General features: G+C 43.8%; 1 protein-coding gene across 2 annotated transcripts in view; it reads right to left on the minus strand.

Moving 5' to 3' along the window:
- The window catches only part of sema6cb (semaphorin 6Cb), an 80,392-nt gene extending 57,871 nt beyond the window's left edge, over nt 1-22,521 (minus strand). For both annotated transcript variants that reach the window (XM_071524354.1, XM_071524353.1), the window contains exon 1: nt 22,470-22,521. The gene's annotated coding sequence lies outside the window, so the exon portion shown is untranslated. The remainder of the gene's footprint in view (nt 1-22,469) is intronic.
- Between the last annotated feature and the right edge of the window lie 664 nt (nt 22,522-23,185).

Raw genomic sequence — 23,185 nt, forward strand, 5'->3', positions numbered from 1 at the left:
AGCAGCGAGGAGAGGAGCAGGCCACGGGGGCCCTGGCCACCGGGACACCTGGCTCATTTACCAGCAACCTCTAGTCTTTCACAGGTGACTTGGCACAATTAAACCTTCGCCTCCCCTGAGGAGAACACCTCACTTTGCCCGCCATGACACCTGGCCCTGACGCAAGCATCAGCTACTGAGGTTAATGGACATATGGAAAACAACAACTTAACATTTAAGTAATAATCCATGGCATTTTCATGTATATGAATACATTTCCGTTTTGCTACTGTCGCAAATTGATATAACATGATGGTGATTCAACCTATACTCAGTTCATGAAAACTATTACATTTGCTTTATTTGTTACATTTGTTGTTCTACACACCCGGTGTCAGGTAGGTCTTTCCAGGGAACAATCTGCTGGTGCACAGGAAATTATGCATTTTACGTTACTGGAAGCAGTAACATCAACTTATTTTGTATTATTTAGAAGAACAACTCAGTAGTTAGCATGAGCAGTGATAGCCACCATGGCTGAACAGACAAAGAAAAGAGCGCCACCTAGAGAAACTCAAACTGCATCAACAGAAAATCCAAGGAAAAAGATGTCACAGTCCTGTACACACTGTTTGATTGACAGGTGAACTCTGGGAATTGCAGTGCAGAAACACCACCGCAGTGAGTGCTTAGCTACAAAGATGGAGACAAAAAAAAACAACAGAAAAAAAAAAAATCTCATAGGTTACAACTTTAAGAAAAGTGTTTGACAGAGGAGCCCTAAGAATGGCTCCACTAAAAATGATCAGACACAAGTTTGAGTTTCAGTCTGGGAATAATTAACAGCTCTGGTAGATGCGCACCAGTCTGGGATTGTGTAGAAATGCTAATTTTCACATCTGCTTGATATCTGAGGGAAGAGACAACGACAGATGGACGGCACAGGGATTTGTTGAAACAAACTTCAAAATGTGATGACCTGTGCTCGACGCCAACTTATTAAGGGCAGCGCGTCCTCCAAGGGGCTTCTTGCAACACCATCCACCCAAGTTTATGTACTGTGGCAGTGAGACTTGGGCCACATGGTTTTTAAGTGGGAGCAGAAAATTAAGTCAACAGAGACATGAACTGCCATCAATATTGATAACGGTCTGCTTCATTTAAATGCAGGGGAGAAGACTGCATTTAGCGATGAGGTCAAGCGATGATCACAATGCCATAAATCCAGGGGAGTGGGTGGGTGTCTGTTCCTGTTTACTTTATGAATTACAACTGCCTGTGTGTCCTGCCGTAGGCAAAATATGAGGACAATATAACTGATGGATTAGGCTCATATGCCGATTTGGCTTTTTTTTTTTTCACACAAACGAGGACAGCAACTTGAACAAACGGATTTTGTTATAGTGGCATCATTCCAAGAGGCAGACCCATTAAAAACTTCACTTAAAATGGCAAAGCCTTCAAGGCAAAGGAATGGCTCGAGTGAACTTTACTTATGCAAGTGCTTAAATTACCTCCAAAATAGCTGTAAATTACAGTCAAAATGCGCAGAACTATTCTAAATGGCATTGTTTAAATGATCTGCATAACTAGCTCGCTTCTGTTGTGAATATCCACAGAGATTGGCACCTAAAAACATAAGCATATGAGGGAGGAAAGCAGGCAGAGATCATTTATTGACAAGCTGTAGTGTTATATTAGCCAAAGGAACACGAACCCAGAAGAGTGTGAGGATGACTCACACACATGCAAAACAAGACAACCGTAGTGAGTACAAGAGCTTATGCAAGACCAGTAAGACACACTGAAAGTCAAGCTTATATTTCCACTACAAGCCAAGGCACAGAGAGCATGAAGTTCTCTTGATGTGTTTATCAGAACCCCGAGCTGCTGCTGGAGAAGTTTTGCAAGTCTTACAGCATTAAAAGGAGTGGAGCTTGCTTGAGCTTTGATGAACTGCCCAATGAAATCCATTTGTGTTGAAGCTGTAGTAATGTTATGTAAACTAGCACAACTGTCTTTGATCTGACGCTCATACTTTTGTTCTGGGTTTGGCACCGAAGTGACTGGGGGAGGTGATAGAGTAAGGATTTGGCCCTCGGTCGAATCAAAGGATTCAAGATTAAAGAATTAATTGCCATGTTATTACAACACTTAGAAAACTGTCTCAGTGCCCAGCACACTAAGCAGAGACATTCGGAGGTACACACCATCCTTGACACAAACAATGTAATGAACAAAAAAATATAGCGGTAACAGAAAAAAAGCATAAAGTGTGAATAATGCATAGTCTTGAAAGTGGTGGGTGCCTGTAAAGTGGGTTATAGTTCAGGAGGTTGCTGTGGAACCGGTTAGTTTGAATTCTCATGGCCCTTAGCCATTTTCCAGAGGGGAGCCATTTAAATAGGCAGTTGGCTGAGTGAGAAGGAGGCTCCGTGATGATGATGATGTAAAAACAAACTAACAAGCTCTCAAATCCATTCATGCTGAAGAGAGAAATGTTGTACAGGATTCTAATCTTTCACCCTCAGCGTGACTGAATTATTTTCATTTTACTGGTTGAGGTCCTAAAGACTGGCATGGAAAATTACTCGTTCTTCCATTACAGACATACATTTAGAAGTTTAAAATCTAAGTTTGGAAGCTGTATGTGCCCAAGACCTATAAAGTCAACAGCGCAGTTGAACCAGAATGACCTGGATAAGTAGTTTGTCAGTAATGGCCTTTGCAAAACCCCAGTTCTTGAAGATGTGGCTTCATAAAAAGCTTTTGAGGTGCACCTTCAAAGCGCCCTACATATGGAACATCTGATGTCCCTAAGTTCATCCCATGGAGCTGTGATTTCTCCACATGTACTCTATAGCAATCGGTTCAAACTAACACGGAACATGATCTGAAACCCAAACCAAGGGTCCAGCTGCTCCAGCCCCACCTCTGTGGCTGCCCGCCAAAAAAACTTGCAATGTTACAAACACACCACACCCTCCCGTGTAAACATGTCAGCGATGCAGCTCCTGGAATCCTGAACTTGTGATTTTCCTTAATCTAACCTAACACTAAGCCTAATCAGTTGATTGTCTTCTGTGCAGACTGGAGAGAGAGGGGAGGGCTGATGAGCTGACAGCTGTCGATGGGAAATAAGCCACCGCTTATCCCATCCCACACTCTCTCCCTGTGTCCTAGGGTTTGGATGGGAGGGCTCGGATCGTTTTGTTTTTAATGAACTGGACTTGTTAAGCCATCTGGGAGACATTGGCAGTTGGGCCTCTTTGGAGGGCAGGGGATTCTGGGCCGCTGGGGCACTCCATTGATTATCTGACATTCATTTGGATTAGCCAACAGTGCTGGATCTGTGGTTTGATAAGATGTCCTCTCACAGTATTCTGGAGTGTGAGGGCCTTTCACGGAGTTGGTGCAAAAATGAGACTTTAATGATGAGAGAATCGCTGTCTTTATAGGGTGCCATGGATGAGGCCATGGTAGCATTTAAAAGGATCCATTTTAATTCATACATAAACTCTTCCAAGTAAATTTTTATGTCCTCCCGGCCCTCCATTTGGCTAGGGACCACTGCGCCATAAAAACCTACAATCAAAATCCTAAATGCCAATTTTATCCTCAATCAACTGCATTGCACTGTATGCACCTGTTGGCTCTTGGGACATCTATTTTCTGCCAACACCTGCTGCACACAACTAAACACTGGAGCAAAATCCTAATGCAGAATCACCCTGTAATATTCTCTGACCTCACCGGTGCTTCAGCGGTGGTGAGGCTAATCCACTCGTTTTTGATAGGTAGAGAATAGAGCACCTCTCACCTCCCACCTCTGGGCACTTGGATATCTCCGAGCTCCTTGGCTGCGGAAATTGAGTGAGCCCCACTATCCTCCGCTCTCACATTATATCTGTGGTATACACTGGCCAACATAATGAGGGATCATATCCCCGGTCTCCTCTATAATTTCCAAGGCAATTAGACACATTGGCCTCTACTCTCAACAGGCCATTACCAAACAGGTTTCTCTTCTGGATACTATCATAATGCTACGCTGGTGGCGACCAGATGATCTACTATAGCAAGTTTACAGAATGTTTGAGGAGTAATAATAACAATAATGTTGTTTGTATGTACAGGCATAAAGAAAAAAAAAAACAAGACGACAAGAGGGCTGTTGCAAAATAAGGCAGCCATATGGGACAGTGTGGGCTACAGACCTTGGTTATGGTAAAGGGTGAGTGGGGGGGGGGATATACAATACCAACAAATCAACATAGTATAGTGTTAAGAAAAACATTATATAGAGAAAGACTAGCAGTAGGGAATGCTTGTTTAGTTTGTTAAATTTATGTCAGTCTCTACTACGCCCTGTTTACCTCTACTGAACCGCTCAAATAACAATTAGGCTACTCTGCCCAGCTGTTAAGACAGCACAAGTCCGTTAGCTTTACATCATAAGTGCATAGCTTGAAGCATTTGTATGGGACGCCTCATGTTGAGAAATAAATGCTTTTTTTTGAGAATTATAATGACTAGAATTAAATTACCCATTAGGTTAATGGGTGTTTTTGGTAAGTAATATTTGGGGAATAATAACATGAATGCTGAGCTGTCTGCTTTCCTTGCTTTGCCACACCAATACTTAAAGCTTGCCTGGTGACTTTTCATTGTTGCCAAAACAACTTCACGGGACCTTGATGTGGCAGGGAGGAAAACAACCCATGATATGGACGGTGCCCAGCAGTACAAACGTTTCATTGTCAAGGCCTGCGCCATATTGTCTCTGACCTCCTTCAGGAGGGTTCATCAGACCACCAATATCTGATCGATGTCCCATGACAACACTCACAGGACTCATCTTTGTCCACACAGAGCTGCTTTCACACAGGTTCTCTCAGCACTCTCGACTCATCCTTCCCAGAGTCCACTCAGCAATACCAATCATAGATGGCATACAAACATCAGTTATGACGTAGATAAAGAAAGTTTCCTGGAGTATGTACCTAGGTGATGAATATCAATAGTCTTTCCACGCAGTGACGTCTGCTCAAGACACTTGTTTGCAACAGTTCTTTCCTTTGCCCGGCAGTTATTTCAACTCTCCACTCGACCCTCTCAGACAGGGGAAACTTCGCTAATTAGATTTCCAATGGCTAACCACGCAGACGTCGCCGAGGCAAATTGGAATTGGGATCAAGGAGCACTGGGCAATAATTGGGAGAACAGCCCCCACAGGATACAGAGGCGGATACTATAGGCTAGTTTTCAGACGAGTGTTACATGTGGTGCAAACGAGTTCATCCTACTGTAGTTAAAGCCTAGACCCAATTAAGAATGTCTTTGAAAGCACCTCTATAAGATCACTTCTGTTCATCAAGGGCAGTAGCCTTCAGACTTTCCTTCACTGCTTTTGGTTTCTTAGTCAATACTACATTGAAATTTTGATGCAAAATTTAATACAAGAGTTTGGCTTTTATCTTGGGGGTTCTGATATTGATAATTTCAATTAATGTTTTTTTTTTTGCTTGCAAACAAAGAAAGAAAAAGAAAAAAAAAATCTCCTGGTTTGTGAACGAGTTAGATGGTCTGTCAGAAACAAAAGTAAGTGACCTCACAGGTGACTGGTACAGCCAAAACTGGGGGTTGAACACTTAAGACTCACAAGGGAACATGTGTGCTTAAAAAACATAGATGCAATACCGAAAACAAATGTAACTGTAAGAGCAGCTTTACAGGTATTTGTAGTTCTACTTTCATTCTGAAGTTGGATGCGAAATAGTTTACACTTCCAGAGTTATCCGTCTTTGACCAGCCAAGTGCTGTGAATGAACATTTGACACAGACCAGGCAAGAAATCTAAGTTGGGCTGTTGAATACAAGTCAGAGAGAAGAGCTGGGTATTTTGGGAAATTTCAAAGGTCATGCAGTGGCAAAAACAGAATGGCTCAAGGGGACTTCAGTGACAACATTTTAAAAAGTCCATTAGCATCCCAGGTCGAAGAGGAGTGATGGTCGGCTTCTTGCCTTTTACCAAGAATAGAAAATCAATGGTCCCTGTAGTCCCTTAGTTCTTGGATTAGTATGTCAACTGTCTGGTGTCAGTATAATGTAGTCTCATTCTTATAGTATCTGCACTGTGCCAGGGCAGGCAGAGGGCAGGATGGCATCCTGGATGAGATGTGTCTGTCAGGGGAGGTTGGGACCCTCCCTGCCATCACTGCCACTCAGCCCCTTCCCGGGGGGATGCTGCTTTAACCTCGGTGCCCACAGAGTTCAGACGAGTGACGGGTCGTCCTGTGGTGGAGGCCATCGATTGTCATCCCATGTCAGGCTACTCTACTCTGTCCTCATGGAGGAGTCCCCACAGATTAGGGCCTGGTTTCTACTCCAGAATCACTGGCTCATTTTTACGGCATTGATGTCAGGGTAAAACCAAGCCGACAGCAAGAGTCAACAAAAGTTATGAAAAGTGTTTCGGCACAGTATTGATACTACACAAGGTGTCAGTGTCGAGAGGGAGGATGTAAATATTTGTGTCTCACTGAACACCCTGTATTCAAGAAGAGTGAAATTGCTTTAAAGAGCTGGCACCCACTGCTTTGTGTGCTGGTATCAGTCTCAGAGAAAAGTACCTTTGCCTCCGGTCAGGCCCTGAACTCAAGCCTTCCCGCCACAGTGGGCGAGTTGGCCAGACTTCACATAGAGGGATCTATGCAGGACTCAGACACCGAGACGGTTCTCTGATCGATCTGGAAAACCGCTGCAAGCATCATCCATCGTCTTTGTGTCCATTTGGGATGGGGAAAAAAAGCCCAGAACGCTATCAGTGGAAGAGGGATCAGGCTTGCGCCAGTGGTATCCTCTTCATTTGTCTGCCTCCTGTTAATTATTTAGATTCATCTTCAGAGAGGCTCCCTGTTGCCCAGTCAGGATCCACCTTCAATCTTTTGGGGTCTTTTCTTATGGCATCTTCCAATGAGTCTCACCTAGGGTCACCTAATCAAACGGATCAGTTTAAAATATGCGGTGTGGCATTTGTGCTACCCAATCTCCTTCATCCCCCTCTCCTCCTCATACATAAAAGTGAATGTTAACTACCCCTTCTTCTCTCAATCTCACTGTCATCAATAATTCAGAGTGTTATTGAGAAACACTACCTGAACCCTGTATTGACAGAAATCCAAGCACTGTCATTCCCTCAAGGGCGTCATAATTGGATACCCCCCGAGGCTACTGCTGTGAAATGCAGGGCAAGGGGGGAAAGCAGAGTCAGTGTTGTTGTTTTCTGTGTTTTGTGTGTATGTGTATGTGCGTGTGTGCGTGTGTGCGCGTGCGTGCGTGTTTCTTTCTATTTTTACCTATCTATTTCAGGGACTTCAATCTGACCCAACAGCAGAAGTCAGCCGATGCACACACTGACTCTTATCGACTTAAGAACAATCCCTTGGGAATGTTTAGAGGTGGGTGGGAAATGCTTGGGTATCCTAACTTTAGAGGAAGGGATTGCAAAAGGAACCACAAGGAGACTTACTGAGGAGCTTTGGAAGGGGAATGATGCGATTTCATCAACTGCCAACGACCTTTATTTGCAATAATGGTGCATGAAAATTAAAGTCCAAGTTATGTAATCTTATGTCATGCAGCCCTACGATAAATCCATGCAAAATGCAAGTGAGGCAGCCAAAATTTCTGCATCAGTCTGGATGACATTTACATTGCAATAAGTAATATACCGTGAAAAGGTATTTCCCTAACACAGTTTTGAAACTAAACCTCAAAATACAATTTCAGAGTTCTCCCTGTAGTCTCAGCTATCATTAACATCTCAAAGTTAGCTGCAACTACACAAAGTGTCTGTATGCACACCATGGAAACATTACACCCCAGTTCCAATACCGTACATTGTCCTCTGCTCTGACAGTAAAACAATGGAGAAAGTAGCTGATATAAAGCAGAAATGAGCAGATATAATCTCCTGTCCCCAAACACTTTACAGACTATTGTACTGCCTGAGCCTGTCATCATTCCCGCAGAACTGCTGACCCCCTGCAAGGACATGAAGAGAGGCACAATCTAGCAAGATGTAGATGATATTAAAAGACTCCTGCTGGCAAGATTCAGCACGCTTGGTTTAATAGTCATATAAAGGGGCGAAAAATGGGAGGGAGAAGAGGTGAACAGATAGTACTCTCTGTGTTTATCCAGAAGATGACTCAGGATTCTCCAGTGGGTCTTTAATATTGCCAGGAGAGGGGCTTTCAGACTTCACCAACAGTGAGAGCCCACTGTGAGTTTGGCCTCCAGGATACAGCAAAGTAGGGGGGTGAAGGCTTTGGCCATGCCTGCTGGTCTGCCTCCCCCGGGTGGAGAAACGAGCTCATGGGAAGGGAGGGACACAGAGCTAAGTGGAGTGTCTGCCTTCCTTTGATTAGATGTGGTTAGTGTGTGCGCGTGCACACGTATGTGCATGCCTGCTGCTGATATACCTAATCACACTACTCTGATTAGGCAGTGTGTATGGGGTTTATGGGGGCTTGGCTTGGTAAGCCCTCATTCTGCTGCCAATGCAGAAGGCTGCAACCACCCAAAATAAACCCTGGGCAGCGCAAAGAAAACCTCATCCATCAGCAGTGCTGTGCCAAGCTGACTGAAAGGGCCACAATAATTAGACTCAATGCTAAGTTGTACAAAACAAAAACAACACACTGGCATTATAACTCACCTTGAAATATCAGTCTGAAGCTAATAATTATGCTAACACCACTTATACTAATGACAATAATTTTAGGCATTTTGCTGATGCTCTTATCTGTGAATGCCACAGCTGAATTAGTTTAAATCCCTTGATTGCCAACATAACAAGCAACAAACAGGAAGAAGTGCAAGAGTCAAAGCCATGGCTCCCTGACAACAGATGTAGCAAATACTATTACTACTACTATTATTATTATTATTAATAATAATAATAATAGTAATAATAATAATAATAATGATGTTGCAAACATGTATATGTGTAAAATAAAGGAATGAGCCAAGAAGCACTTTACACACTTTCATTCATGTTTGCCTGATCTCATGACTCAATCAGATCCCATAGAAGCACAGCCAAAAGAAGAAATAAGTGTATGAAAAACATGTTTGGTGTAACCTTTGCTATGCAGCCCCGAAGGGCGCTGCAGGACCACCTTTGTGACGGCTTCACGGTGGCTTTGTGTCCGTTCACGTGGTGGCGGACAAAAAGAGAGTGAGACTTCTCCATTAACACAGAAGCTCTTTGATCTCTATCTCCCCCGTGGTACCAATTAGCTTGCTGCACCGTTTGCATTTCAAACTCTTTGGTCTTCCTATTTTGAAAGACATCCTGCATGAATTATCAATCTACCGGAACTTTTATTCCCTCTCGATGAAAAGTGGATTATGAGTGGCAGAGCTCTAAAGTTTGGTTTCATTCAAATGAGAGAACTTTACAAGCATTGAAGGGATGAGATATCAGGTACCTAGCTTACCCCCCACCACAATCACTGCTGCCTTCACTCAGTGAACATCCTTTATTTCACTGTGATGTAATGGAGAGGCTTCCTGCTTATGGGTGTTAGTCTTGACAAAAGAATAGCTTGCAATTTCAAGTGTGCCAACACAGAGCTCCTACTCAAAAGATGAAACACAGGGAGACAGAGTAGTTGAGAATTGATCAAAGGAAGATAAATAGCTGTGAAGATCCTTCCATTGCCTTTATCCCTTGTTAGTAGAGGCAATCACACAGCCGTCACCCAGCAGATCCATCCCTGTCACATTACCCCAACGAGATTATAAGGAAGAGAAGAGGAGAAATGGCTACCAAGGGAATGTGTGACAAAAGTACATTTGGTGCTTCTTCAGTCAGACAAGAACAAAAACAGCGAGCCTTGCTTTTATAAATGAATGATTTTGCAATCTGAGCGGTCGATGCTGATGAAGGGAAATATAAATCAAGGGTAAGAGTGAGGCTTCTCAGGGAGAGTGCCTCGCAGAGATAATGGCATCATCATGCCTGTGTGGTTCGCTGTTCCTGCGGAGATTAAACGCTTCATCATTGTCTTTGGGACAAACAGTCTCTGTACGTAGAGCATGCATCCAATTATCAAACGCCTGCTCTGTTCAAACCCGACATTCATGCGTCAGCTTCATCACGTACCAGAAGCCCGAGGAGAGATGAAAGAGAGGGGAGCGTTATCAGGACAGTCCTACCTTCCAGGGCAGTAGCCCACAGTGGCAGCTGACCTCACCGTTATTACCGCTGTCTCACACTGATGACATCATCCAGACGCATACTGAAAAGCCCAGAATCTTTCAAGCTCCATTTATCTCATATTATTGCTATAACAACTCTATCTCGTCCAAGAAAAGTCAATGGCCATGGGCAAATCATACAATAGAAGGAGTAACGTGGCTCTTCTCACCTCACCAAAGGCTAAGTTGTGTCAGTCTGAAGTAGTATCAAACACTGGCTGACTTGTTCTAACTGGCCTTGGGACATGGAGCAGAGGCAGGGGGAGAGGCAGTCACTCTAAATGAGGAAGAGGAGGAGGAGGAGGAGGATGAAGAGGAGAGGAACGACTTCTCACAGCTCACTGGTCTGGAATCAGCCAGACAATCAATTCCACCACTCAGTTTCAGGCTGACAGGTCTGGCATCAATGGCACCGAGCATCACAGGCAGCACCAAATTATCAACAGTGTCGAATTGCTGTGACAATGAGGCACACTAGCCAGATGAAGCAAATATGTACAATGATCCAGGTCATACAACAGGATGCATTTGGGAAATAGAGTCTATTTAAATGGTTAATTTCAAAGCAATCTATCTCCTGACCTTACAAAGTCAAGTCAATGAATTTCTTAGAAGGACAGTACTGGAATCTCCATGGGAACCAGACCCAGTGACCAATCCAACAGATCTAACCCAAGCGGCCAAAACCACGGGTGAATTTTGAAGCCCATACTTTAGTGCAGGCAGCAGCAGTTCCTCTAATGTCCACTAGAGGCTGGCTCCAAAAAGACTCCAAACCACCCAACTCCATGCAAGTCAATGGGACCACAACCCAACTTCTCGCTAAAAATATAGTTAATTTTTTTCCACAAGAGGTTATGGCCTCAAAAGCTAATTTCACTTCCTCTGTGTGTCCTTAAGGCAATTTTCTAAATAATTGTGTCAGTAATGGGCTATATAGATATAAAACGGGTTTTTTTTCCATGTAATTGACAGGTCGCATGTGCGGTGATTGACAAGTCGCCAATTACGGGCCAATAGTAGGCGGTGATGCCAATAGTGGATTCTACCCTTTGGCTGCTCTGGCTCCAAAAAACGTCAACACGGCGGCGACCATAAACCCAATCTCCAGGCTTCAAATCGGCCCTTCAGAAACCAATGGGTGACATCACACTCACTACGTCCATCTTTCACATCAAATCTATGATCTGACCCCATTGACTTTCTTTGAGGTGGCACCAGACGCATCAATCATTGTCCTTCAGACAATGCAGTGTTTAACTTTCTGCGCAGCACCGTAGAGTTGCTCCGTCCGAGTGTTGGTGTGCCTTGCGTGTCTCTAATGTGTCTGCGCTGTGTGTTAAAGCATGGCCCAGATCCCAGTTTAGATAATATAGCTTCTCTGGCACTTAAGGAGGATAAGCTCTTATCTCAGGCTAAATCCCCAACAGTCATTAGAGGCGCCACGGCCCGCTCAGAAGTCCATCTAATTAGGACTCAAATCATCTTCCCTTCCCTCAACATAAAGATCACTGCGATGGACACTGAGGATTATACAGGCATTGTATTAGGATGTCATTATTTCTAACGTGTCAAGGGTGAGTGGTGAAATTTCCTGTGGAAGGCGGGAAGAGGCTATTGCTCATATAAATATCAATGAACAGACTTCCATTTTCAATTCGGCACAGTCCAGAGGATACAAAGCACTAGCGATGGTGCAGTGGTTAAAGCAAATCTGGAATCATACATACTCCTACGGGTCTAAAATACAATCCCACCATAAAATATAATCCCAGCATAACCTTTTTACCTAGGTCTTCCCTTCTTACCTGTGTCTCATCTTCTGCTTGCTGCTGCTCAGCTTTCCTACCATCACAATGAAGAAAAAAAAACCCATAAAGAGTCTAGAATGCCAACTTCCCTTTAGGGGAGAAAACATTAACAAATACTTTTACTGCCAAGTCCTTACTCTTACAGCTGCACCAGGCAACTTCGCATGTGGCTCCAAATGGCAGTGAGAAATAACCGTTTGAAAAAAAAAGAACTTCAATACCCTGAATTCATGTAATGTGATGTAAACTGCACACAGCATGCTCCTCTTTACCAACCCGGCTGGTCTGTGATGCTTTATAGCAAAGGAAACCAAAGGGATGAGAGAGGCAAAAGATCTAATAATGGTCCAGCTTTCTTTGTATTTTGCTCTGAAGTTTCAATTTGTCACTTCCAGTGGGTGGAGAAATGTGCATACCCAGCACCATAATTTCATTTGGGCATGTTGGGGAATCTAATGGTCCCAATTTAGGCTAATAAGATGGGTGTATTTTAAGATAAATCCTTGTCTAGTGCAGTTTTAAGTGGTCAACAGTGCACATACACAGTATACTGCTTAATGTCCATTATCAGATGTCTAATCGTTTGATATTCTCTGTTTTCCTGATAGATACGTCTTCCATTGTGCAAACCTCCATATGTCTCCCCTCAAATAAAAACAGCACTTCATAGTGGTACATCAAAGCAGCGCTATGTAGTATTTATCTGTCGACGCCGTTGGCATTCTGTGTTCCACTCATCTGCATTTGAGGTTTTCGAGACAGTAGCGGATCGCAGCAGACGCAAAGAGAATTTAAAAGTTGAGAATAGACCAATTCACACAGGGAGGGCTGGAAAAAAACAATGAACAGGAAGAAATCAGACAGGGGAGAAAAACAAAGGCTCTCTGTAGCCACCAGACTCGCCACTCTCTTCTTCTCCTCGTCCTCCTCCTCCTCCTCCTCCTCTCCTCTCTTTATTCTTTCACTAGGTTTGAGCAAGCGGCTGTAATAATGGGAGCGCAAGGGGACAAACAGGGCCATCTATAATGGGGCTAGATACTGGCGTGAGCATACTGTTGAGCCTGGGCGGTGGTGTCATTAAGTGCGAGTGCGTGATAAATGCACTCTGCTTGTCGGATTTGAGATTCTCATTAGTCTGTGTTCAGGAAGGGACCCGGGGCCATTACTCTTGTGGCCGCCTTGACAGGAGGCTGAGTGTGTCGGTGTATGAGAGCAAGAGCCTGAGAGAGAGCATGTGTGTGTGTGCTTCTATTTGGATGCTGCATATAGTATTTATATATATATATATATGTATATATATATGTGTAGGAATTTCAAGTGATGTACCACGCCCTCTGGCGGCCATATTGGAGGTCCTCAGCTCTTGGGCAGCAGTGGCTGTGAACAGCTGATTGTGTTTGTAAACATACAACTCAACAGAATTCAATAGACATGGTTGCATTTTTGACTGGGAGCTGATCATTTTATCATTGATCCATCTGATCAATTTTGTGTTTAGATAATGTCAGCTTGTTAGCTAGCTAACAAAAGTATCTGGTCAGCTAACCATCACTGTCTTGTTGTCAACACATCCGATTAGCACACTTTCTAATGTATCTAGTAGAAGCTAGCGTTAGTAGTGTCCGTTAGTTACAATTAACTTAACATTGTTTGCTTTGCTAAATTAGCGAAATTCATTTGCAAGCTAAAAATGACAAGAAACAGCTGTTTATTCAGGTTAACTGAGCTGACTCTTCTCAAGCTACAACTTGTGTTTTGCAGTAGACTAGGGCTAAAGACAAGTCAGTTTACTGGGTCACAGTCACCTACATTTAGAAAAATGAATCCTTCTCAGACTATTTACTTTTACTGAAAACATAATTGCATTGACCTACTCCCATACCATAACAATCTTTTCAGGTATCTCTGTTTTTCCAGCCCAGTTGTTATATTTAGCCGTAACTCTAGTAGAGCCAATTCTCCAGTGAACCCCCATGATGGCGCCAGCTATGGCTGCTGAGAGATTTGCGATGCAAAGCCTCTATAGGATAAAAACATTGACACATATTGCACAACATAAGGACTGTGTGAAAATGTGTTTGCAAGTCGTCTGTGTCGCAGACTGACACAATGGAGTTTGATATTTTTAATGTGTGACAATGAAAGGATGTATATACCCAGGACACATATTCCTCTAGCTGTCGGCGCTACGTGTCAGCATGTCATGTCAGATTTTCAAAATGCTTCCTTTCAGCTACAGTAGGGATGCAGAGAGAGAGGGGGAGAGAGGGGAGAGAGAGAGAGAGAGAGAGAGAGAGAGAGAGAGAGAGAGAGAGAGAGAGGGAGAGGGGAGGAGGGAGAGGGAGAGGGAGAGGGAGAGGGAGAGGGAGAGGGAGAGGAGAGAGAGAGAGAGAGAGAGAGAGAGAGAGAGAGAGATCGCCGCCAGCCAGCCAGCCCCGCCTGTGTCAGTAGCTATAACAGTCGTCTGGACGTCTGGCCCAATCAATACTCGGAGACAAGCATCTGCCCGGGTCTCCTGTTACTGTACCTCTCTCCTCACAGCCTCCTCTGACCGCTCTGCAGACAGCCGTGTGCTGCTGGTTCATATTGGCGGCAGGTCTTATCACAGAGCAACACAGGGAAATGTGATGCCACGTACGGCGGCCGCTGACACTTTAATTTGTCACCGGCGATAGGGTTTGTCAAACTATTCCTGGAGTTCATCAGCCACCTGGCCTTATTTGCTCAGTCCGCAGATGATTTTTTAGCCCTCTTGAGAAATACTCCCGAGCCGACACAATGACCTTGATGCTCAATCGCTGCATATTTTTCATTACGGCACAGTGGAGTGGCTGCCATGTTGTACTTCAATTCAAAACTATGCGCCGGGTACTGATGAACCTGGATGAGAGCTTTAAAAATGATCCGCCCTCAACATTTGACACCATCGCTTACTTCAAAAAAGAGGGGTGACACGACTGCTTAGAGGTTGAAAGTATCTAGCAAGATGAAAGCGCACAAAAACACAAAAGACTAATTGAGAGGGAGCTACAAGCTTCTCCTTAAAATCAGTTTCTTTTGTGCAAGGCTACACAGATACATTAGACAGACACTCAGATAAACAGACAGGCAGATAAGCAGACAGATAGGTAGTTAGACAGACACTTCATTTCTGGAGGGGAATTTATGGGGAATATCTGAGTCAATATAGAGGGCAGAGACCAAATCACCAAAAATAGCTCCCTTGGTCTGGGAGGAAACTGAAGTTTTTCTAGGTTCAAATTGAGGGTCAAACTTCTTCCTGGGACTTTAGCTCTTAAATATTCAAAGCGTGACAAGAATCACTGTATTCGCCACAGTGCGAGCTCTGTTATGGTTATTTGTTTTTGAGTTAAGAATGTGTTTATCGCTCTAAATTTGATTGACTTAGCTGTTACGGGATGTGACAGCAAAACTTGAGTGTTAAATGAATTTTGAAGCTGCAGTTGATTTGTTTACATTAGTCGTGTTCGAAGCAAAATGGACCTACATTCAGAGCTGCAGATTATTTGCCATCTGTAAGTCTGAACCTTGAAAAAGCCCTTGTGTATATACCCAAAGCTGATATACACAAGAAAATCCTGGATTTTGGTACGAGGTGGTGTAACTCAGGTTTCATTCTGAATCAAAACACCATGCTATCTTTCACTGGGATGTGCAATAGTGCAATGAGACAAATTACCTTCCATGTGAAAGCAACTGAGCGATGAAAGGCACTCTGCCTGAACTCTGAACCATGCGTGAGGAAGAACAGTTGCCATTTATCGTTTTATTGTTTGCTTATGCATGTGTTTGACAAACTATCATAGAATGAACCCAAGACCTATAAACACTAACTCCCTTAAATGTATACTGTTAAAGAGTATGGCTCTTTTTGTGCCCTAAATTTTTAAACTGTGTGGCCTGGCGCCCGTCCAAATCAAAACAAATCTTTTTGTAAAGGAATTGTAGCAAAGACCCATATTTACTTTCACTAGAAACAGGGGGAGGACTTTAAAAAACTGTCAAAACATTCCATTTAGAGCGACCCCTGGGCACTGGGGTTCATAAAACCCCAAACTAGCAGCTGATGCCTCATAAAGCGGGGCTGCAGTTTTAAGTATGGGACTAACACTACCCAGAGATATCAAGTGCCAATCAAAGAAGACTGGCATCTAAAGCCAGGTGCTGGTGTAGCTACAACCAAAATAACTGTTTTGTCTCGTGCCAATTTGTTATCCTGTGCAGCACTGGATGAAGTAATGTCTGACTGAAGAATTACATTAATCTCACCAGGCGATTAGATGTAAGTGTACGCTTAGAAACTGGACACATAGCATCCTTTATTGACTAACTGAATGCCAATTTAAAAAAAAAAAAAATTGGCAAAGGCAGCTCCAACAACTGTGTTCCATTGTATCACATTTATCAACTAAAACTGGCGGTGTTCAGGAACGAGCCATTTTTCATCTGCAGCAATCGGGCATTTGGAGATTCACTTTAATCTTGGTGATTTCATTTCCGAGCTTCTCTCAGTGATTTGGTGCTGCAGATGTCTTCTCTCTGTGCTTAAGCTCTATGGCCATATGCTACCGCCGCCCTGACCGTGACACAGAGGCTTTTTAATCAGCGCTCTCAATGACGGAGCACATTCTGTCCTTAAACCCGAAGCTTTGAGGCTCGCTCGAGCCGATATGTCTCTCATTCTCCGAGCCTTTTGGCTGCAGCCAGGCCTGAGATCGCTACAATCTATTGCCATCTTGCAAAAAAATTCACTTCATAACTGTGCGGCTTTCTAATCCATTTGAGCTGGCTGGTTCCTGATACCGTCTACAACACTATTTCCTTTCCTCAGAGTGCACTTAGAAGAATCAAACCTTTCAGTCGATGAAATTGTCCCCTTCAGCCTCACTCAAACTATTCCTGGATAAGCCCAGTTTGAGCCGAGTCTAGCACAGTGGAAACGGAGCAGGATACCCGGGAAAAAGTTTAAGCACCTGGATTGGCCTACGGTGGAAACGGAGCTAATTTAATATCACATATGACATGTGGTCACTCCTTTCACATTATGCTCAGAAGCTAATTGGTGACGAGAAAGAAGAGATCATCAGAGTCCACCAATTATGTCATAAAAAAAACACCATTTCACCTTGGCGAGTGTGTGCAGGGGGGGCAATGTCAAGATGACAAGTGCAAACAGCCAACGGCTAAAAATGGAGATTCTATTCAATCTCAAGCAGCTATTTTGGATGCCAGCCAACTGTCCGACTAGATCAATTTTAATTTGCTCAGGAGTTATCTGAAGGGTGAAAGTGACAGAACTTTAATGGGCAAATATGAACTTTATGATAATTGAATTAATTTGGGTTTTGCCCTCAAAGTAAACATTATTCAATAGCATAGAACATTACCATAAATTAAGTTTAATTCCAGACAAACTCTAAAATAGATTCAATATTCTGTGACCTTATAGTGTTGTTTAAGACAAAAATATATTCAACTGTTGACCCTCCGCTCATTTGAATTGCAATTATAAACAGCCTTGAGACAGCATTGGAGGGTTTCTTGACTTTCACTGCAACTTCCAAGTGATCTCGCCCTCATTATCTTAATTAGCTAAACGTTTTAAACCTGAGAGCGGGCATGAAATCACCTAGGGAGGAGAGGAATCAGGGTAAAGTAAAAAACACACAACCACAACACCCGAATCCCGTCCCCGACTCTGATGTCTCCATCCAGCCGTCACTGTGTGCATTTAGGCAGCATGGCATGCAGCAGGTTTCAGCCGTGTCTGCTGACATCGTCGAAGCTGTTATGCACTTTCAGAGGCATTTCTTTCCCATTATGGCAAGATGATTTATTTAAACTGCAGTTTTCGTTTTGCACTCAATGTTCTGGGAGTTTTTTTCTCTATGAATATGGCAAATGAAAACACAAGTCCTAGTTATGGGGGAGTGAGGCCTGCAGATTGTTTGTGCTGACAGTGGAAGAGCTGTTATCACAAAGGGAGTGCTGTTTTTCTCCTCACAGCTTGCCGGCTGTCTGTGTGTGTGTACGCATTTGTGTGTGTTCCTGTAACAAACTGGCTCCTGTCCAACATCTTGGAGTGTCTAATAGTGTGTGGACATCCCATAAAACATCCCATGCTGCGTGCGGTTCATACTTTTTTTTTTTTTTTTTTTCTGAGCTGGCTAGTTTAACTAGCCCCGAGAAGTTGCATCACTTCGACATTCCCATGAGAGGATTATTAGCTGTTGATAAACATGAACCTCAGCAAAAAGTTCCTCTGAAGTCTAAACATTAGGCTGAGAGGCATGTTTCAGAGGAAAAGTCAATACGGTTCATTGGTGTTATAAAGCTCATTAACGCCACTGCTGAATAACAGCTCGAACACAGATCAATAAAATCGTTCTCTTCATTTCTTGAGAGAAAAACCCGCGGGGGGTGGAGGGGGGGTCAACTATTCAGAAACTTTGCTCTTCTATTTTTTCGACACCATGTATCTTCCATGTTCTCTGGTGGCAGGAGGTGCTGGGGGAGCATCACAACTCCGACTCAGATGAGTCCACAGATGCCGGTTAGGAGGGTGGTTTTGGGGGGGTGGGAGGGGGGGAGTTGGGGGGGTCCTGGAGGATGCACCACATCTGCCGATCGATATCCCCAGCTTAGTGCTTGTGGGTTCATTGAATATTAAAAGGCACCGTGGGAAAGTTATCTTGTCACGTTCCTGGTGAGGTGAGCTAAAGCCAGCAATTATACCATGCTCCCGCCCACAGCGTTCACACAGGCTTTAATGAAAAGAAAATCTGATCTATTAAAGCTGAAAAAATTTTGCACTTAAAGCTGCACTAGAAAACTTTCCAACTTAGCACTCATCATGATGTTGGTAAACGTCACACAGCTCGCTCATGTTTACCAACCGGCCGGTCTGTGATGCTTTATACCAAAGGAAACCAAAGAGACGAGAGAGGAAAAGATCTAACGTTGGTGAGTCCAGCTTTCTCTGCTGCTGTTTAGGAGACAGTTTGGATTTCACCCTGAAGTTTCAATTCATCACTTCCTGTGGGTGGCAAAGTGACCGTTCCCAACAGCAGAATTTAATTTGGGAAAATAGGCGAACCTAGGGGTTTCAATTAGCAGGGATGAGACACTCTTCTCTGTTGCAGCCTCACTTTGTGATTCAGGCTAAGACGGGTGTATTTTTACATAAACATCTTGCCTAATGCAGCTTTAAAAAAAACACCCGATTGGCAAAATTTTCACATCCCCAGGACATAACCTAATGAGCAATGCCAGTCCTGGCAGACAAACTATGATCTTACCAGAAGTCATGTTAGAATGAAAAATCCCCCTGGGGATTTTAATCAAGCTCTAGCAGAGCCTCATGGGTAAACACTGTGAAGATGGCAGCTCTGTAAATAGCACAGCCTGGTTCCTGACATGTACAGTACCGCGCTGCTTGGTATGCGCCTCTATAGTATGTTCCTCTATGTTGAGGCCGTACCATTAGTCTGAGCTCTGTCTCTCTGTCAAAATCCCTCAGCATCCCTTCGCCTCTCCTCCAAGCGGAGCCGAGCGGAGAGCCTCTGACAGTTTGCGAGCGCCTCCGCTGCACACATCATTGATACTAATGGGGAGGGAAAGCGGTGTAGGGTGGCATGTGTGTCAGAGTTCGCTGGTGTGTGTGTGTGTGTGTTTGTGTGTGTGTGTGTTTGTGCGTGGTGGGGGGGGGAGAGGTGCGCGAGTCAGGATTACACAAGTGGAGCATGTGTGGCTGCTCTGCGGCAGTGAGATCAATTCATGTCACTGCTGCAAACGCCGTGACAACCAGTCTCCTCCCCGTCACCATCTGCCTCCTCTGTGCCAATTTGTCACAGCACATCCAAGTGTGGCCATGCCCTCATTTAACATTGAGCAAGAGGACGACTCCGGGAAGAAAAGGAGGAAGAAAAGGAAGGAAGGAGAAAATAAGGGCAGTGACAAAGACTAGAAGCCTGGAAGGGAAGCGTGAGAGGGCAACCGGAGTTCAACACAGAGGGCAAAGACAGCGTGGTGAAGAAGTTTATACACGGGGCGTCCTGCTGGAGCAACATCCTTCTCTCTCTCCCAGTTTCTTTCATTCCTGTCTCTCTCTATGGTGAACTTTAAAGTAAAAAGGCAGACATGCCAAAAAATAATCTTTAAAAAAAAAAATTGTAAGTCCTGAGACATCTGCGTTCTCAGTGTGGCACTGGTTTGGATTAATGTTTCCTTACTCTGGTAGCTGGAAAGACAGGTGCTAAAACTAGGCTCCTGCAGAGATGGTGGTGGGGTGCGGGGCGGGGTTAATGTATAATTGAAAACTGGGAGGAAAAAATAAAATAAAAAAATGAAAGTTCATGTTGAATCAGGAACCTCTCAACTATATCCACAGGAATGCATATTGAGCAAGCTTTTAATTCTGAAAACTGAAATATAAAAACTCTTAGGTCGATATCAATCAGGTTATGCACGGATGAGAGATGTGTAGCTTTTAGCTTGGTGCTTTTGCCTGCCAAGTTGTGGAAATTAGGCCAGAGGGCAGGATTTCCAACTTTCTGATATTCTTGGACTTGTAGTGTACACCGCAAAGTTTTTCAGCAAAGCATGTGAGATATGAACAAACGTCCATACATCCAAACTAGTGCTTCACACTGCCTATATTGTCAAGCGAGTGGGTGACAAGATATGAAAGCAATGCCAGTCAGTCTCTTTCTGCCTCTGTCTCTCTCTCTCTCTAACAGTTTTGGCATGACAATACCTCTATTCAGCTCAGCGGTCTGATCATGTTTCACGCCTATGCACCCACATTGACTGCTGCTCTCCCCGACCCCCCTCCCCCCTCCCCTTTGATACGTCTTTGTGTCATCAATAATGACAGGCAGAAAACGTCCGTCCACATCGGGACCCTCATGCCACCTCGGTGCCAGCGGCCCAGCTCAACACAACACCTAGCTCCAGTGTATTCTTTACACCCGACCTTCACGCCAAACTCTCATGTATTGTTCCCCCGCTGTCAGTGGGCAGCAATGCAAGTTGTGGGGTTTGTATTCACTTTGACTGACACACAATGCTCCACAATGGTCCCGTGTCGCATGTATACATGGCCAGCCAAAAGAGGGATCACAGTACAATGGCGGCGCTTTGAAAGGGGGTATGAATAGAGAGGTGATCCAACACGAGCCCTCGCACTGTCAAATCACCACAAATAAGAGCTCAGGGCTCCCGGGGACAAAACCCCCGCTAGAGCCAGAAAAACAACAGTGTTTTTGTTACATAAAGCATTTCAAAGTGTTTATTGGTCTACCTGGGTGGGTTAGGCAACGCTTTGATTGAAAGCTCTCAAGAGCCTTTTTGCCACTTTGGAAAAGCACTTCAAAATCATGACCAGCGCAGCCTTACACAATCAGCGATGGGTGTAATACGGAAAGGCTATTAGCAGGAACACGGCTCTCTCAGCATGATCACCCATTACTGTGGCCAATTTGAGCTTTGCAGGGTGTGAACTTCAAATTATAGCCCAAAAATGTAATGTGTCAGGATTCTCTTCATTCACCTTGATGACCCCGAGTTGGGTGGATATTCTTCTACTGAGTGGTATGAAGTATAATGTAGAAGTTTATAGCTAGGTAACTCAACTTAGGAAGAATGTTGGGTTATGATTACCACTTAGAGTTTCATTTTTAAAACAATACTATGACAAAAATGAAAACAACACAAAGGCTAGCCTAAAAATTACATAAAATAACTTTAAATTGTTTAAAATGTGATAAAACTTTCTTTCAGATTTTTTTTGCCAAATAGCCACTGATAGTTCTGGGGAACAAAAACTGCAAAAAGTTTTCTGTAGGACCTATTTTGCTGACACACAAGTTCCACTGCTCTCAAATGCTAAGGCAAAATTACATCGATGCACAAACAGTTGTCATCTGGCCATGTTTGGTAAAATGTGGTAAAATGTAAGGCAAACTTAACGATTGTAAATAATCAAGTTTTCACAAGGGTTTAGAGTGGTTATGATTGTGAATTTTATGCAAACTGGCATATAAATGACATAAAGCACTTTAAAATATAGTACTGGATCTGTAAAAAGTCAAGTAAGCTATGATTGCTCAAATTAATCGCCACTGATTTTTCAGTATTGGTACTCTGTGCATCATGAGTATAAGCATTTTTGGAGAATATTTTATAGATAGATGGACTATCTGGACATTGACTGTTTTAATCAACCACAAATACCAGAAGCAATCTGACAGTGTTTTGAGATTCTCTATTGATTCCTGAAGGAGAAATTAGCTTTGATTTTTGGTTTTCCACACTCCACTGGTCAAAGCTGCAGAACAGCTGGAGCTCATAGCTTTCAAGGTGAGAAATAAGAAATAAAACAGAACTTACAGTCAGGTTTTGTCACGTCCGACGCTCCACCTGATCTTTAGCTCCTCCCACTTCTCTCAGTAGACGACCTCAGCAGGGGGGGACGGGGTGTAGGAGGCGGGGCTTTGAAGATGGGGTTGGGGGGGGGGGGGGGGGGGGTGAAAACCCCCTTTGAGGCTCTCCCTCCAAAAAGTTCAGCAATCTTCAACAAACTTCCTGTGAGAGCAAACAAAGAAATCCTGAGTGTGGATAACAACAGGAGGGGAACAGCTGCACTGCAAACACACTGCTGAATAACCTCAGGGTTTTTTTTCTTCTTCTTTCGGTTAAGCGGGGCCGCTGACCCATGACTGAGGAAGAACACGGAGAGGAGGCTCTGTGTCCTCTTAGCGTAATCTCCTCAGTCGCTCGGCTGTCATAACATCACAGCTAACACAAGCGGAGAAGCCGTAAATAGAGCCAGATGTGCTGGGCTCGGGCTGCAGGCTGGAGAGGCCGATGATGGAGAGGAGCCAAGGAGCTTTCAGACTCTGGGAGAAGACAACACTACGCACAAATCTTTTTTTCCTTCTGTAATATTAGGGCTGTTAAATATTTATATTGTAATATTAATATACCAATAATATAAATGTTTGCTTTGATTTTTACATGTTTGTGTAAGTTTAAAAAGCACACCTAAGACGCCCATCTAACAGTGTACAGGTATGTACACATGTGCATGCTAAAGTGTGTGTGCA

The sequence above is a fragment of the Centroberyx affinis genome, unplaced genomic scaffold, assembly GCF_046629955.1.
Source record: "Centroberyx affinis isolate AG114_WGS23_722 - 3 ecotype Tasmania unplaced genomic scaffold, CSIRO-AGI_Caff_v1 ptg001185l_1, whole genome shotgun sequence".
Classification (NCBI taxonomy): Eukaryota; Metazoa; Chordata; class Actinopteri; order Beryciformes; family Berycidae; genus Centroberyx; species Centroberyx affinis.